Raw genomic sequence first — 11,972 nt, 5'->3', positions numbered from 1 at the left:
TTGGTGGCTTATGTTTAATTATTTATAGTAAGACTTCATAGTAAGTGTCTGGCCATATATCTGCAAGGAGGAATAGCATCTTTCCTTGATTTTAAATCAAAGAACTTTCTGTAACACTACTGGTTTTGTGGGAATGTTGTGAAAACTACTAATTTTACTTTCTAAATTTTAGGGGAGAATTTAATTCTTAAAAAACAGATTCTAAAATTTCTTTATTTATGTTCCTAGAAAAATGAGAGTTAGTTACAAGTCTTCTAGAGTCTTGGTCCTTCTTTTTTTAGAGGTACCCATAAGACATGAGAATGGTCATTTATATTCAGCCATTTTGTAAAATCTATGTGTATATACATATAGAAAAAATAGTCAAGGTATGTGAACCAAAATCTTACTGGTACTTATCTTTGGAAAGTGGGAACAGGAATAACGTTAACTTCCTTTTAGTGATATTTTTCTGAACTTCTAAAAATAAATTTGATTATTTGATCAGATTTTTAAGGTGATTAAAATTCCACTTAAAAATAGTCAGTGTTCATTTCAATCTGGTACTCCTAACTTCCACGTTTGGCTTGGTGTCATGTGGCATTGACTTCAAAGTTTAAGGTCATTTTTGAATTATTTATTCTACAACAACATATATTTATATAGCTTAAATTATGCTATCTATAAAATTACCTACATTTCTGCTAGCCACTCTGTTTCACATACATAATTTATGCTGCAGCAGAACTGAGTTACTTGGGTTTCTCTGAATTCCCCTTTGTCCCCGTCTCTCTAGGGCTTTGTTCAGGCTAACTCCCTCATCCGTCATGTCTTAGCATAAATCTTGCTTACCCATGCAAACGTTTTCTGACTCCTTAGACACATTGCCGACCCTAGCACTTACCAAATTATAATTAAGTAATTTTTTATGTAATTACATAACCATTGGTCTTCCCATCTAGGTTGTAAGCTGCTTAATAGTGAGAGCCAGGTTAACCTTATTCACTTCTGTATCTCTCTGCAACTAGCACAGTGCCTGAAACATAGAAGTGGTAAGGTTGGTTTTCCAATGCATATAGAAGTTAAGTTTATACTATAATCTATAAAGTGTGCAATAGCATTATGTCTAAAAAACAATGAACATGCCTTAATTAAAAAATACTTTATTGCTAAAAAGTGCTAATCATGATCTGAACTTTTAGCCAGTTGTAATCTTTGGTGGAGAGTCTTGCCTTGATGTTGAGGGTTGCTGACTGATCAGGGTGGTGGTTGCTGAAGGGTAGGGTGGCTATGGCAACTTCTTAAAATAAGAACAGTGAAGTTTGCTGCATCGATTGACTTCCTTTCAGGAATGATTTCTCCATAGCATGTGATGTTGTTTGATAGCATCTTACCCACAAAACTTCTTTCAAAATTGGAGTCAACCCTATCTACCCCTGTTTCTGCTTTATCAACCAAGTTTATGTAGTATTCTAAATTCTTTGTTGTCATTTCAACGCTCTTCACAACATTTTCCCCAGGAGTAGTTTCCATCTCAAGAAACCACTTTCTTTGCTTGTCCATAAGAAGCAACTCCTTATCCATTCAAGTTTTGTCATGAGATTGTAGCAATTCAGTCACATCTTCAGGCTCCACTTTTAATTCTAATTCTTTTGCTATTTCTACCACATCTCCAGTTACTTCCGCCACTGAAGTCTAAAACCCCTCAAAGTTGTCCATGAAGATTGGAATAAACTTCTAAACAGAAGGAACTTCCTGTTCATGTTGATATTTTGACCTCTTCCCATGCCTCACAGATGTTCTTAATGGCATCTAGAATACTGAATCCTTTTCAGAATGTTTTCAATTTACTTCGCCCAGATCCATCAGAGGAACCACTGTCTAAAGCAGCTATAGCTTTACAAAATGTATTTCTTAAATAATAAGACTTGAAAGTCAAAATGACTCCTTGATCCATGGGCTGCAGCATGGATGCTGTGTTAGCAGGCATGAAAACATTACTCTCATTGGACATCTCCATCAGACCTCTTGAGTGCCCAGGTGCATTGCCAATGAGCAGTCATATTTTGAAAGGAATCTTTTAAACTGAGTAGTGTGTCTAAACAGTGGGCTTAAGAGATTCAGTTAACCATGTTGTAAACAGATATGCTATCATCCAGGCTTCGTTGTTCCATTTTTGGAGCACGGGCAGAGTAGATGTAGCATAATCGTTAAGAGCCCTAGGATTTTCAGGATGGCAAATGAGCACTGGCTTCAACTGAAAGTCACAGCTGCGTTAGCCCTTAACAGGAGAGTCAGCCTGTCCTTCGAAGCTTTGAAGCCAGGCATTCACTTTTCCTCTCTAGCTGTGAAAGTCCTAGATGGCATCTTCTGCCAATAGAAGGATATTTGTCTACGTTGAAAATCTGTTGTTTTGTGTAGCCACGTTCATGGGTTATCTGAGCTACATCTTCTGGATAATTTGCTGCAGCTTCTGTATCAGCACTTGCTGCAACACCTTGCACTTTTATGTCCTGGAGAGGTCTTCTTTCCTTAAATCTGAGAGACCAAGCTCTGCTAGCTTCAAACTTTTGTTTGGCAGCTTCCTCATCTCCCTCAGCCTTCATAGAACTAAAGAGAGTTAGGGCTGTGCCCTGAATTAGGCCTTGGTGGCCTTGGTTTAAGGGAATGTTCTGCCTGTTTTGATCTTCTATCCAGACCACTCAAGCTTTCTCCATACCAGCAATCAAGCTATTCTGCTTTCTTATGATTCATGTGTTCACTGGAGTAGCACTTTTATTTTCCTTCAAAAACTCTTCCTTTGCATTTACAACTTGGCTAACTGCCTGGCACAAAAGGCCTAGTTTTCAGCCTGTCTTGGCTTTTAACATGCCTTCTTCACCAAGTTCAATCATTTCTAGCTTTTGATTTACAAGTGAGAGATGTGCAACTCTTCCTTTCACTTAAATACTTAGAGACCATTATAGGGTTATTAATTGGCCTAATAATTTCAATATTGTGTGTCTCAGAATAGGGAGGCCTGAGGGGAAGGGAAAAGAGGAGAAAGCTGGTTGGGGAAACAGAGCACACATTTATTGGTTAAGTTTGCCATTTGGCATGGGTGTGGTTTATGGAGCCCCAAGACAATGACAAGAGTAACATCAAAGATCACTGATCACAGATCACCATAACAAATAAAATAATACTGAAAAAGTTTGAAATATTGTGAGAATTACCAAAATGGGACACTGAGATGAAGTGAGCAAATGCTGTTGGAAAAATGGTGCCTTACTTGATGCAAGGTTGTCATAAAACGTCAATCTGTAAAAATTGCAATATCGGCGAAGTGCAATAAAGTGAAGCACAGTTAAATTAGGTATGCCTGTAATACTGTACGCTATGCTTCAAGACGTGAACAGAATAGATTTCATGTTATGTGTGTCTTACCACAATAAAAAAAATATTAAATGCAGTAATGTGGGAGTGACTGAGTAGGTGAAAGTGGTGTGTCTTCTTTAGAATGGTAGTCAGGGAAAACCTCTTTGAGGAGAGGACAGCGAGCTGACACCAGAATGCCAAGACGAAAGTGAGAATAGGTCGGCATGTTCTAGACCAGAGCTGTCCTATAGAAATATAATGCGAGGCATATAAGTAGTTTTAATTTTTTTTAGTGGCCACGTTAAAAACAAAGGAACAGGTAAAATCAATTTGAATAATGTATTTTGTGGAAGCCAATATTTCTAAAACATTATCATATAATTTTATTAACAAATTATTGGTGGGGTATCTTATATAATTTTTTTTTGTACAAAGTCTTCAACAAGTGACGAGTGACCCCACGTCAAGGACTCAGTAGCCGTATGTGGCCAGTGGCTACCCCGTTGGATAGCACAGCTATTAGGCAGAGAAGACAGCTGGGGCAAATGGCCTAAATTAGAGACCGATTTGGAGAGCTGAGAAAAAGCAAACAGTCCCAGAGTGGCTGGAGAGGAGGGAAGAATGGTAGGGGATGAGTTGGAGAGAGAGATGGGCAATGGCACACCTTCCTTGCAGCACTCATCACATCATCCTTTGTGTGTTGTAAGCTCCTCCTTGAGCACAGGAATTCTTTTTCTTTGTCCCAGCAGTGCAGGTTATAAAGTAGGTGACACGTATTTCGTGAATAAATGAATTGAAGAGATGAAAAAATACAGGGGAGGGGCGCCTGGGTGGCTCAGTTGGTTAAGCGACTGCCTTCGGCTCAGGTCATGATCCCAGGGTCCTGGGATCGAGTCCCACATTGGGCTCCCAGCTCAGCGGGGAGCCTGCCTCTCCCTCTGACCCTCTCCTCTCTCATGCTGTTTCTCTCTCGCTCGCTCTCCAATAAATAAATAAATAAAATCTTAAAAAAAGAAAAAATACAGGGGAAATGGCTTGTTTAGCAAAAACAGATTTTTTTTTTTCATTTATGCTTACCTTCTTAAAAGACTTTGAATCTGAAACTCTAGTAGAGGCATAGGTTTCCTTCAGCATATCTATTTATGACAGGTTTTGCAAACTTCTTCCGAATGTATCGTCATTGTTAAAGAAATAATTGCCAGTTTGGAGTAAACATTTATTGAACGGCCTTGAATAATTATCCTGTGAGGTGTGTTTCTGAATTATCGGCCATGTTGTGTGCAATGTTTTATGAAATAATTGGTAGCTGGTACAATGCCTCATTGAAATAACTGCCTGTTTAGTGCAATATTTTAACCCAGCAATTGTTTATGCTTTGCAGAGCTTTCGGTTGCCCTGAATATTCTTTCATCTAATATTTCATTAAAGATTTTCTGTTCTGCATAATGGGAAGATGAGCTGCTGGCGCTTTTAATTACTAGGTACGGCTGCATAGCTTATTGAAGAATGGAAGGAGGATAAAAAGAATTGTATTCTTAAGCACACAAGCTGCCCTTGCTTTTATTGCATGGCTCCAGTTGAAGATGGGCAAATATAGGCTGGAGGTTATCGATACTGTTTTGTTCTGTTCATTAAATATTCATTCCTGGTGTTAGTGTTGTCAGGACAAACTTATAGAAGCATAGACTCTGTTTTTGCTGTGTTGCAGATCAGATTCTCTGGAAGCAGAGAGCTTGAGGTGCAAGATGTTTATTTGAGATCAATATCTGTGAAAGAACGGAGGGAAGGACAGGACGGGGTAGAATAAGGAACTGAACTCTGAGGCAGACCAATAAAATCTCAGCCTAACCTGGCAGGAAGCTCTGGGGTCAGCCTTGCTTGGAGAGCTGTCCTACATTAAGCTGAAATGGAGGGTCTTTATAGTTCCACCTGGCAGTTTCCAGATGCAGGCTGCTCCAGGAGACGCATGACTTGGCCAGAAAGCTACAGCAGAGGCAGACCTTGAAGAAGGTGACAGCTGGAGCCTGTGGTCCCACAGTTGGTCAGCACGTCCTTTCCTGAAGGGCAATCTGGGTGGTACAGTTCATTGTTTGCCCTTTGCTATTAAACCCAATGCTGATGTCCCAGTACCAGTTTTTCACTCCAATTCAGACAAAATTTTACCTTATTTTTAGTTTTACATTTAATTTACTTAGTCTAATGAGTTAATGCCTAGCTTTACTTCGTCTACATCTATACAATATTATAATTAATATAACATAGGTAAGACTGGAAAACAAGGCAATGAGAATTTCTCCTAAAAGAGCTCTCTACATTTTTCAGGTATGAACAATACCGATCTATTTGTTAGGCCAAACTAATACATGTGCTTTGTAAAAACAATTAACAGAAATAGATAGATTGAAGTATGGAAGATTTCCATTGCACTCCTGTAACAAGTTCCACTCTCTCAATGAAACTATTAACAGTTTTGGCTTATTGTTACCTATCTCTCTAGATATATTTAAATATATGTATATATAGGTACACATGCCTATACACTTTTTCTCATTTTAAAATAATACAAATTCATTGCACAGAACACTCTTCAACTTTTTCACTTGGAGTACATATAAATCTACCTAATTTTAAACTTTTTAATATGTGATGGATTTTTGTATTTTTACAGTATTTTACCATTGTTAGCAAAACTGCTAAGAACATTCTGTATAAATACCTTTGACCACATACACAAGTACTATCGTAGGATAGATTCCTAGAAATGTATTTGCAAGGGTGAAGGGTACACATTTTAAGATTGTATAAAATACTATTATGTTGTCCTCCAGAAAGTTTGCACTAATTTGAATGCCACCAACAATCCATGAGATACTCAGTTTCCCAGTGTTATTTCCTTCTTTAAATATTAACATGACTAGTTGTTCTCAATCGGAAATATGAAAAATTGTATTCATTTAGTTTTGCCCCTATTTTTTACTTCTTATTTTGTTACAATTAGTTATGTATTTCTTCAGGATTGCCTCAATAATTTTAAGCTACCTGGTGGTATCTTTTTCTCTCACAGTGGAAGATCATTCTAGGTAATATAAAAAAGTATCAATTTTACTTTGAACAATAAGCTACCAAGGAAAAAAAAAAGCAATTTTACTGGGACTGAATTGATCTGCAATATGACTTAGGATAGTTAGAGTTTTTTGATAGAAAGCAACAGAAATGGACTTTGGGTAACTTAAGAAGGAAATAATTTTATTGGAAGAAAATTAAGCAGCTCACGGAATAAACAGGGACGGTCATAGACCATGGGTTGGAAGAGGCCAGTGTAATGGGTTGAACTGTATCCTCTTGAAATTCGTATGTTGAAGTGCTAAACCCAGCACCTCAAAATGTGACCTTATTTGGAAAGAAGGCCATGCAGTTTAATTAAATTAAGACAAGGTCATACTGGAGTAGGGTGGGCTTCTAATCCAATATGATTGGTATCCTTATGAAAGAACACCATGTGAAGAAAACAGCCATCCCCAAGGAAGAACATCAAAGACCCAATGTTGGGTCTATAAGCCAAAGAGTGCCAAGCATTACTGACAATACCAAAGGCTAGATCTCAGACTTCTGGCTCCAGAACTATAAGACAATAAATTTCTGTTGCTTAAGCCACCCACTCTGTAGTATTTTTTAACAGCACCCTGGCAAGCTCATATAGCCAGGTACCAGGATGTCTTTCAAAGTTTAGGTAGCAGGGATTACTTATTTGACAGTTTCATCGTATAGCTGTCACCATAATCAATATATTCTAGTCTCTGGGTATTTATATCTTTCTTTTCAAGATTCAGAGTTCCTAGAGAGAGAGAGAAGCCATAGTCAAAGTTGGATCCAGTACCCACCCATGCTGAAAAGAGAACAGAGCACCTAATACACAGTCTCACCAAAACTGTACAACATGTGAGTGAGGAAATTCCCCCAAAGAATTTGGTTTGTTACCAAAGAGGCTGAGTTGAATAGGATGCTAGGCAGTGTGTTGGGGGACCCATAATTGGTGTATAGATTAAGAATATGTGGATTATCACCTGCTAAATGAAGAGGCACTCACCATCCATAGGGGGGTCTGCAGGTAGTTCTAGTTCTCTCGACACCTGAGCTCCCACTTTAGGGAAGTGAAAACCCTGGGGTCCTTTTGATTGAAGGCATAATTTCAGTACACCCACACAAAGGAAGTATTAGTCACAAAATTTATTATTTACTGATCCTAGAAATGAGGCGGGGATGTGACAGGGGACAGGGCACAGTGAGCTGGGGGCAGGGTGGTCTTCCAACCAATGTTATGAGCCAGCAGGAGGTAGAGAGCAGGGCAGCAAGCACCTATTACTTACAAGGCAGCTGGGCACTAACATTTTGTGGACTCAACTCAAAGTGGTTATTTTAAAAGGTGCCCTGGGAAAAGCAAAGGGGGGAATTTGTGGTGGGAATCCTAAGTTTAGGTCCTTATCTTAATGTCCAGACTCTCGATATGAGCAGAGTTGCATATGTAAAATGCCTAAGCAGCACCTCAAAATAGCTGTTTTTCTTCATCACAGGGAGCCAAGAAATATAAATTTTCACTACATTAGTCAAAGGAGTTATGTATGTTTTTAAATAGATATTTGATTTATATGAGACACATATAGCATTATCTCCAGGAAAAATGCTTTACATGAGAAAGCATACAGAAATCATGATGATGATGATAATGATGATGATAAAGAGGAAGAAGAAGGAGAAGAAGAGAGAGAGGGAAGGAAGGAAGGAAGGAAGGAAGGAGGGAACAGAGGGAGGGAGGGAGGGAGGAAGGAGGGAATGGAGGGAGGGGGGAGGGAGGGAAATTATTGGGCATTTTCTCCATTTCAGGCACTGTTCCAAATGCCTTATATGTATGAACACGTTTCACAGTCTCAACAATCCTACGAATTATAGATTATAATTATCGTCCTCACTTTACAGTTGAGGAAACTAAGGCACATATATAAATGTTAAGATATTTTCCCAAAGAAATACAGCTAACAAGTTGCAGAGTTTTTTGAAATCCAGGAAATTTGCTTTGGAAATCTACCTGCTATATAGTCTGTGTTCCACGTCAGTAGGGAAACTGGCTGATTTGAGATTTAATAAGGAACACTGTATTTTCATCGTTACCTAGGATGTGTCCCTGGTGCCTTTGAGCTACCTGTAAGGGAATTGTGAAGTGACACCTTATTTCATAATTGCACTGTATTATTAGGCCAACTCTACCAAGAGTCAATGACTCTCTTTTCCTTAATGGCACTCGGTTGCCTTTGTTAGCTGAAGTTGACTGTTCATGGGGTTTTGATTGCCCAAAGCTAAAATTCTTCTTCTTTGGCAGTATAAAATAGATAGTGTAATGTCCACTCCACAGCCAACTAGTTATTTCTAAGTGCCTAAAATCTTGTTACAAATCAGTAAGGGCTTTGTAAGAAACCTCCAATGCTAGATTATTTTGTGTCATTTACATTTGCCATCCTCTTAACTCCTCTGTGAATTGATGCCTTCCTTGTAAAAATGGGATTAATACTTTATATTCTGTTGTCAAGCTATGTTGTTGGATCATGCGTGACAGTGGTTTTAAAGTACTTTGTAAACTGTAAACATTTTAACTAGACAATCTAAAAAATATTTTATTAACAATAAAGTTTCTATGATCTTGCTTTTGCTTCCTTCGCTTGTATATAATTAATATTGTCATTTATTCTTTCAGCCAGTCATTTCATTTTTACCATCTATTTAATGAGTACCAGGTACACAAGGAGCATGGAATGGAAATCAAGACATGCTCCTGTTGTCCAGGTGCATGAACCCTGCAAATAAAATGCAGTATGATAAGTGCTATGGTGGGTTAAATTGGGGTCTCTCCATAGCAGCCCTACTGACACTTGGGACAGTTAATTTTTTGTTATGGAAGTTGTTTATGTTCAGAGACATCCCTGGCTTCTACCCACTAGATGCCAGTCTCATCCTTCCCCTAGGTTGTGGCAATCCAAAATGTCTTCAGACATGGTGTGATGTCCTCTGAGGGGAGAAGCAAAATTGTACCCAGCTGAGAACCATGAGGTTACATGAAGGGTGCCTTGGCTTCCTGCCAAGAAGTGATATCTACACTGAAACCTGCTTCATGAGCAGCAGTTAGCCAATTGAAGAGAATGGATAAAGAGGAGATTATGAATCCTAGAGGCAATATCCTAAAAGTCCAAACATTTGGAATTATCTTGTTTTTCTTTTGCATCTGATAGCTAATGAATCTGTCTTCTTGATATTCTTCAGCCCAGTGCCTAGCACAGTACCCGGGCCATGGTACTTGTTTAATATATATTTATAGGAAGGCTATGTGAAAGATTGTGATTAAGATTTGAAATTGTTCTAGTTATCTATTGCTGAATAAAAAAAACACCCCATATTTAATGGGGGAACCAGCCATTTTGTCATGCTCCCTGATTCAGTGGGTCAGGAATTTGGATAGGATACAGCGATGACAGCTTGTCTTTTTTCCATGAAGTCTGGGGGTTCAGCTGGAATGACTCAAAGGCTGGGATCTGGAATCATCTGGAGACTTCTTTACTCATGTGTCAGGGGTGTAGCTGTTGGCTGGGACCTACGAGGCAGTTCCAACAGTTTGCTTAGGTTTAAGGTGAGGGACTGCAGACCCTGTGACTAGATGGGCGTATCATAGTTACACTGTAAGAAGAGACTGGGATGGGAGATGTTTTGGGGGCCATCTTTGGTAAATACAGTCTTCCACAGATGCATATGTAACTTGATACAATTGTCCCAGGGTCTAATCTATGAGAGTTTAAGAAATACATGTCTGAGTTAAAGAGAGTCCTTATATCTGCCCCAGCATCCAATGAACCTCAGACCCATACTTAAGGATTAGGAAAGTCTTATTTGAAGGAGAAAATTTACTTTCCAATGAAAACATCCCAGAATGGATGGCTCTGTTTTTCCAGGTACCTACATTCCTAAAGTAGTTTAAGACCATATTAAAACAAGATCAAATTTCTATTTAAATAGTAGTAAACATTGCCATCTAGGGGGGATGGTTGCATTTCCTTCTGAAAGAAGGCCTTAGACAGCTCCATTCATTTTTACTTGGGTTTTTTATAGGAGCCACATTAGGTGGACCTGGATTTTGCTTGTTGAATTGCATGACCCATCACATTCCCCTCTTTCCTTTCTTAATGCTGTTCAGTCTCAAGTACCTGAAAATCATCTAACTCAAACCCCTAATGCATGTGCTTGGCTCCAAATGATATCATGGGTTTAGTGGTCATTTGTAGTTTTAAGCACAAAGTTTTGTCTCTGGCACTCCTTTTCTCCTAAATGAGGAAGACTCTGTAAAGTTCCATCTCTTTGCTTTCTGTATATATAATCATGGAAAATGGTATTTATTCTTCAGAACCTCATCCCCTAATATTCTAATAAAATCCTGACTCATGAGCCAAACTAAAAAGATTAATCTTCTTTCTGTAGAAATTAGAAAAATAGTACTTACTCAACAAAGGAGTTATTGAGTGTTTCATATATGAATGAAGTTTATAATACTTTTCAAAATGATTGAGAAGAAAGGAGACTATGATTACCCTGAGTGAAACGGTAATCAGAAGATGTTATTATTCAATATCCTCCATTCTTTCAGTCGTCGAATTAATGTTTTACTGAAATACATCATTCATTAATAGGTAGCTATCAAGTGATGTATGGATCATGTTTCCAAGGCTTTGCAAGTTAGAAGATGGACTTGCCGTCAGTTGAGAAAATTCTTGCTTTTTCAGCAGTGGTGATAGATTTGTCCTATTCTGATCCATCCATGATCTTTCATGATTGGCTTCTTTCTTGGGACAAATATTGAACTTTCCCTTTCTCTCACTTGTCTTTGAGAGTTTCACTAACCCTGAGGGAAAGGAAAAACATGGCCAACCAATTATGTTACCAAACTTTGAAAGGTCAGAGATGTACAGGCTATCTGAGAGAGAGTGTAAAAGCCATTAGCAGCCTGATATCTCATTTGGTGGCTAACAATCCGAGAGGAATACCAAATGGCCTCCCCCCCCACATTAATCCCTTAGAAGTAAAGTGTCTTAATGAGAATGGAATAATGTTATCAATTTCTTCCATTCTCATTAAATTCCAAAGGCTGTAATCTAGAGTCCTCCTTGGTTTTTATGCCAGCCAGTATGAAAGAGATGCAGCATATAAAAAGGAACAAAATAGCAAAATTAAACTAAAATAGAGCATGAGGTAGATTATTCATGTAAATATATGCATTATTTCCAATTTACAAAAGCTTAATGTACAAAACCTCACTCTAACTTGTCTTCCCTTTATAGGTCACTCAGGTCCTGCAGGTAGAATGCCAACATTTCCACGCTCTGAATATTCTCTACATTTCTACTTCTCCACCTTTGCTCTTTTTTTTTTTTTTTTTAAAGATTTTATTTATTCATTCATGAGAGACAGAGAGAGAAGCAGAGGGAGAAGCAGGCTCCCAAGGAGCAGGGAGCCCGATGCGGGACTCAATCCCAGGATCCTGGGATCATGACCTGAGCCGAAGGCAGACGCTTAACCGTCTGAGCCACCCAGGCGCCCTCTCC

General features: G+C 38.6%; 1 pseudogene; it reads right to left on the bottom strand.

Annotated features, from left to right (window-relative positions):
* Positions 1-1,177: 1,177 nt before the first annotated feature.
* LOC135362327 (tigger transposable element-derived protein 1-like) lies at positions 1,178-2,940 on the bottom strand (annotated as a pseudogene).
* Between the last annotated feature and the right edge of the window lie 9,032 nt (positions 2,941-11,972).

This window comes from Mirounga angustirostris, unplaced genomic scaffold, assembly GCF_029215605.1.
Source record: "Mirounga angustirostris isolate CCGP_5_RB_7025 unplaced genomic scaffold, mMirAng1.0.hap1 SCAF_13, whole genome shotgun sequence".
NCBI classification, from domain to species: domain Eukaryota; kingdom Metazoa; phylum Chordata; class Mammalia; order Carnivora; family Phocidae; genus Mirounga; species Mirounga angustirostris.
Note: the sequence above shows the minus strand (reverse complement) of the source record. Positions and strands in the feature narration are given on the sequence as shown.